This window comes from Haliaeetus leucocephalus, unplaced genomic scaffold (genome assembly GCF_000737465.1).
Source record: "Haliaeetus leucocephalus isolate CR32 unplaced genomic scaffold, Haliaeetus_leucocephalus-4.0 Scaffold328, whole genome shotgun sequence".
In the NCBI taxonomy this organism is placed as follows: Eukaryota; Metazoa; Chordata; class Aves; order Accipitriformes; family Accipitridae; genus Haliaeetus; species Haliaeetus leucocephalus.
The window spans coordinates 7,202,206-7,208,205 of record NW_010972764.1 but is presented as its reverse complement, the minus strand read 5'-3'; positions in this window follow the sequence as shown (position 1 = coordinate 7,208,205).

Here is a 6,000-nt window from a genome sequence, read left to right as displayed (position 1 = left end):
ACCAGACAAAGTTTGTTTATTATGTTTATGATATAGTATGGCCCAAAAGCATTAAAATTTAGAGCTTTATATGAAAAAAAAATCATATAAATATTTTGGGTATCATAGGTGAGCTAATCTTTTTGTTCACTAGATTAAAATGCTATCTTCCAAATAGCATTTATTTAGTGCATTTAATATCTATTAAATATCTGCATGTTTATTGCTATTAATTTGTAACTCTTTAGAGTACAGAGCATATTTTGTTCCTTGAAAGCATTCTAAGGATTTCACCAGGCACTCAAAGTCTGTAGTGGCTCTGAAAAATCAAACTACTTTATTTAGAAGCATAGAACGTACACCTATATTTTGGGCTCCCATGTTAACAAATGCAATTACTAGTAATAATAAATAGAGGCTAATGCATTTATAAAGAAGGAATTGGGAAATTAATTGAAAAGTGGACTATAGCCATCTCTAAAATTCCTTGGGACTTTCAAAGGCTACTTTTGTAGGAGGAAGAGAAGAGGGTTTGACAAATGAGAGAGTTTATTTTGGCTCACCTACTGGCTTGGCGTGAACAACAAAAGCTGCCTTCGTGAAGAGACTTGGTCATAGTGCTTGTGGGTGAGGCTTTGAAACTCCAGAAAACCAGAAAGTACCTGCTGCTAATGAACAGAGCAAGGAAGATTTACCCTCAGTGGAGGGAGACCAGGTTGGGAGCACTGTAACAATCTGGACATGCACAAATCCATGGGGCCTGATGGGATTCGTCTGTGAATGCTGTGGGAGCTGGCTGATGTCATTGCAAGGCCACTCTCAGTTAGCTTTAAAAGGTCATGACAATCAGGAGAGGTTCACGAGGACATCAAATGTCACCTGTATCTTCAAGAAGGGCAAGAAGGAAGATGTGGGGAACTACATGCCAGTAAGCCTCACCTAAGTCCCTGGGAAAGTAGTGAAGCCCTGGAAAGCATTTCCAAACCCATGAAAGACAAGAAAGTGGCTGAGAGTAGTCAGTATGGATTTACAAAGGAGAAATCATGCCAGACTGACCTGGTAGCCTTCTATAATGAGGTGACTAGCGTGGGGGATGAGGGGAGAGTAGTGGATGTTGTTTACCTTGACATTAAAATGGCTTTTCACACTGTCTGGCAAACATCCTCATAGAAAAGCTGATGAAGTAGAGATTAGATAAGCAGACAGTGAGGTGGATCAAAAACTTACAGAAGGGCCAGACCATTGGAACAGGTTGCCCTGAGAGGTTGTGGAGTCTCTGTCTGTGGAGAAATTCAAAACCCAACTGGACATGGTCTTGGGCAGCCTGCTGTAGCTGACCCTGATTGAGCTGGGGGTTGGACTAGATGGACTCCAGAAGTCCCTTCCAGCCTCAACCATTCTGTGTTTCTGTGATTCTGTGATGAGCAGAACCACACAGCGAGTCACACTTGACCACACATCAGAAGTTACATCGGGGGGAAATATGTGTTTATTTCCACCAAATAGCTCCCTCTGGGGTTTCTTAGTGCAGAGTATTAGCCTCCATTTCTATGTGGACAAAATGTGTATCTCTTTGGGCTGTTGTCCTCTAGTAAGGTTAATTCACTCATTTTAGGGAAGTATTTGATTTAGGTTGCTCCAGACTATATGTGTCAATCTTTTTACCTTGAGGCCTGAAGGTATTTTTTTAGTACAATAGGACTGTGCCCTTAGTGGTTACAATATATCTGATTGATTGGCTGCAGTCTATAATACTGCAGGTATGACATTATCCTCTCTCCATAATGCTGTTCTTTGTGAGTTCAGCTGAGGTGCAATTTCATCAGGGACTATTTCAGCACTTTGTTTCACTAAGCTTAACCTTAAAAAGGCATTATTGATTTCCTATCTAAACCACAGTTTTGCAAACTGCAGTAACTAGACAAATTTATGCTTATTATAAAAAATAGAAGAAATATATGCAATAAACAAGCTGCTCATTACATGTCTTGAACTAAGTTATATAAATCATAAACCACCTATCCACTATACAGTTGCATTTTTACTGTAGTATGGAGGGGGCTCAGGCAAAAGTAGGGGAAAAACTTTGCTTAAATTGCAAACACAAAAGAAAAACAAACCACTGCCTTTTATGAAGATTGAGGATATTGGGTGTAATAGTTTTTGAAAATATATGCTTTATTTTAGTTAATACTGTTTTATCTGTGTATTAAAATAATTCAAAGCAGGATGTCAGGGGAAAAGCATAATAAGGTGATATGGTTTCTATTCTAAGTTAAATCAGTGCTAACTGAAAGTCGTGTATGACTCTTTTGGACATTTTTCTTTCAAAAAAAAAGTGGTTTTGAAATTGTAAATAAGCTTTCAAACATTGACGAGATTTTGTGTTTCACAATGTTGTCTATTTCCTGTATTTTTTGTGATGCTGGGAGATGGGTCATGTTTGTACAAACAAGAAAACAGAGACAAAAGGATACTTGCCTTTAGTTTATTAAATTAAACCAGATACTTACATGACTGAAATTATGAAAATATATGCACACCAGTTAATAGAGACCCACTTGTGTACCATGTGGGGAAAAAAGGGGTCAGTGAGAGGAAGCCTCCAATGATTTTTGTTGCTCAGTGTGAGTGTTATACAGATGACAAGACCTGTCACTCTTCTAATATATTATTTTCTCGTCCTTTTAATTTAAAATTTAGAAGGCTAGGAAAGAATCTGAAAGGAAGATTATTTTCACAAATAAGATTTGCATTTATTTCTCTGGACAAGACAGATAAGGCTGCAGTAGTAAGTGTCACTGCAATAAGCCCTCTATTTCCTCCTGCACCACCTCATCTATTGTCTGCATTGGGCCATAATTACTGAAATTCACAGCAGGCATCTGTTATAAAATTAGTCAATTCATTAGCCTTGAATTTGGGAAATGAACAATCACACACGAGAGACCTGAGGATTTATAAAGATGGAAGTCAGGCAAGAATATTGCTTTAGCTTTTTGAGAGACTGTACACAAAATGCCTTGTGGTTGCTTTTAACATCTCTGAGTTGAATCACTGACTTAGGTTGGGAACACTTCCACGTTGACTGGAGAGTGGAAGCTTTTACTTGAGTGAAAGTTTTCTTGAGAAGACACTAGCTATTCCCAGACAGCTCTGATATTTGGTGAGTTTTCATGAAACACATCTGGTTCTGAACAACAAAAACCAAATTACTTTGGCTGAAGTTATTTATAGGCAGCTGTACTCTGGAGTTAGAATAGTTGGTGGTGGTCTGAGAGTCTGCCTCAGTTGCTGTAATGACCTTATATTCCCATGCTGTAATGGTGGGCAAAACAAAGAAAACTGTTTTAAAGAATAGAAATAGAAGCTCTAGAGTTACTGTTTCTGATGTTTTAAAACCCATGAAGGATCTTTTTTTGTTAGCTCATCAATGATCACAGAAGAGACATAGGCCCACTACAACTGCTGGTCCTAACAGCGTATGTAGGTAGGGTGAGAAAAGTCAAAACAAGTTGTGAAAAGAGATAAATTACTAAGCATAAGGTTTACTGAGTATTGGAGTAAGCCCAGTGTAAACTAGGTGATTCCAGAATATTGAGAGGGCTGAGCTGAATGTTCTCACAGTTAAGAAAATTGATGGCTTATCTCTCAGTCCTGTTGTCTCTGGTACTACCTGTTAATATTCACAAGATTAATGGCTTGAAACTTGCTGGGCAAAACTGCCGTCATTTTTTCCTCAGGAGGGTGCCGTCCTCTGAAATTACATAATTCAGTACTGTTAGCACAAATCTATTAACCTTTCAGAAGACCAAAAATGTAACAGTTGGGCTGAAAGTCGAGCTATAGATTTCCATAATCTATTATGGAAAGGAATATTAAGGATAAATACTTCTTAATACTATGGTGAGGGAGACAGAGACATTTAAATTTATTTTATCCAAATTACAATACTTGGCAATAGGAGACATAATTTTAATTTTAAGTATCTAAGGTTATACACCGAGTTTATATTAATCAATAATTGTGCCATTATATATACAATATACAAACAAATGCCTGCAAGGACTCATTTAAAAATATCTACCTTGAGTTAGTTTTGTAATTTAGTATATTTATGTAGTCCTTCTAGCCAAGAAACCATAACGGATAGTATCAAATTTATTATAATCAGAGTCTGACCAACAGCAGAAAGTCTTTCAATAATGGGATCTTAACTAAAGTATGTTTGCAATCTGAAGTAATTGATAGAATTCTTGACAGGTCGGGAAAAACAGAAATACCTTAAGGAATAACAAAATGGTATGTTATAGAGCACATTAAAATGTGCTCACATTCATTTCAGTATCCTGTGTTACTTAAAAAATTATAAATATATTTGAGTTGCAGCCTGAGATTTGTCAGTTCTTCCCTTACATATATTGCTAATGTGTTGAAAGGTTTTGATTCATTTGCCTTTCTCTCCTTTCCCCCATCTCAGGGTATTCATTCCAAAAAAACCACAGAAGGACAGTAGAATGAAGAATGGTTTCCTGGCTGTCCATGCTTTAGCATTGACATTGACAGATTCCTACCAGAAATGAAAATGTTTGTAATTTATCAAAAATAAAGATTCTAGATCATTGACAAAGTAGGTATAGATTCACCATAGTACTTTTCTGAGACAAGACCAACGTAACATGATACAAGACAGAATAAAAATAAAATTGATGATGTTACTTCATCATCTGACCATCTTCCTAAAGTAAAGGAAACTTTGTGCTAAGACAGTTTGTTTCTTAATTTCAACCAATGATTAAACTGTAGAGCTGCGTTGCGTATTTACAGAGCAGTACCGGCTTGGATTTGAATCTCACTGAACTAAAAATTAATTTTTAATCTGTAGTGAAAATTTCATTTTACCTGAGTTAACTTTCAAAAGTTCAGTGAACTGTGGAGCCTTTCACATTGACTGATTTTTATAATGAAAGATTCAGTCTTTTTTTTTAGAAAAAAAATTATCTCCCTGATATTCTTATGCATGTTTGTGAGCTAGACATGATAATTTCCCATGTAGAGGATGATGTCTCAGAGGCTTATATTTAGTCATAAATGATCTCCTGTAAGCATTGCTAATGATGACAGAGCTGACACAATACTTATAAATAGTTGCATATAGAACCAGTTTATGGTTTTGCAGTCACAAAAATATTTTTATATTGCTTTTTGTCATTACTTTTTCTATAACCCTCAGCATTGTACAGCTATGCTTTTTTGGAAGTATGTATCATTTGATTGTGTTATGTTACCAAACTCTCTTAAGTAATCACTTTTTTTATATGCTGAAAGGCAATTATTAAAGCATGTCTGTGGGAGCTATAATACTTTTATTACTGTAGTGCTTAGAAATGCCAAACATAATTAGACTCCTCTCCAATGTTAGGCACTTCATAAATATGTTTATTGGACACTGGTATAGTATATCACATATTATTCGTGCTGTAATATATCTTTGTGGCAACCTTCCTATGAATGTGCTACAAGGGCAGTCATACTCGAAGATCAGGGACATCATTCTCACTTTGGTTTTATGCCAGTAAAAACTCAATAGAGTATTCCAGATCCATATTAGTATGACTCCTGATATCTATAGGCATAACTGACACTAGAATTGAACTCTTAACTCAGTATAGAAAATCAGCTCTGCAAATAACCATGGAATAGAGAGAGGGGGTGTCTTTGGCAGTCAAATCCAAAAATCATAGCCTTAATCAAACTCATATTTTTCTTGCCAAGTTGAATAATTAGTAACTTTATATCAAGCAAAATATTTGACATGAAATACTAGAATTTGGGGGCTTTTGTAATAGAATTTAACAAAAGGAGAGCTAAAGTCACCTTATTGCAGGAGAAAGGCGGTCATCTGCTTGTTGTCCAGTAGTTCAGTCAGTACAGTTCTCCTCCAGATGGTGACATATATCTTCCAGAAATACCAAGATTCATCTTCCATTTGTGCATTTTCTACCTATATTTCTCCCATTT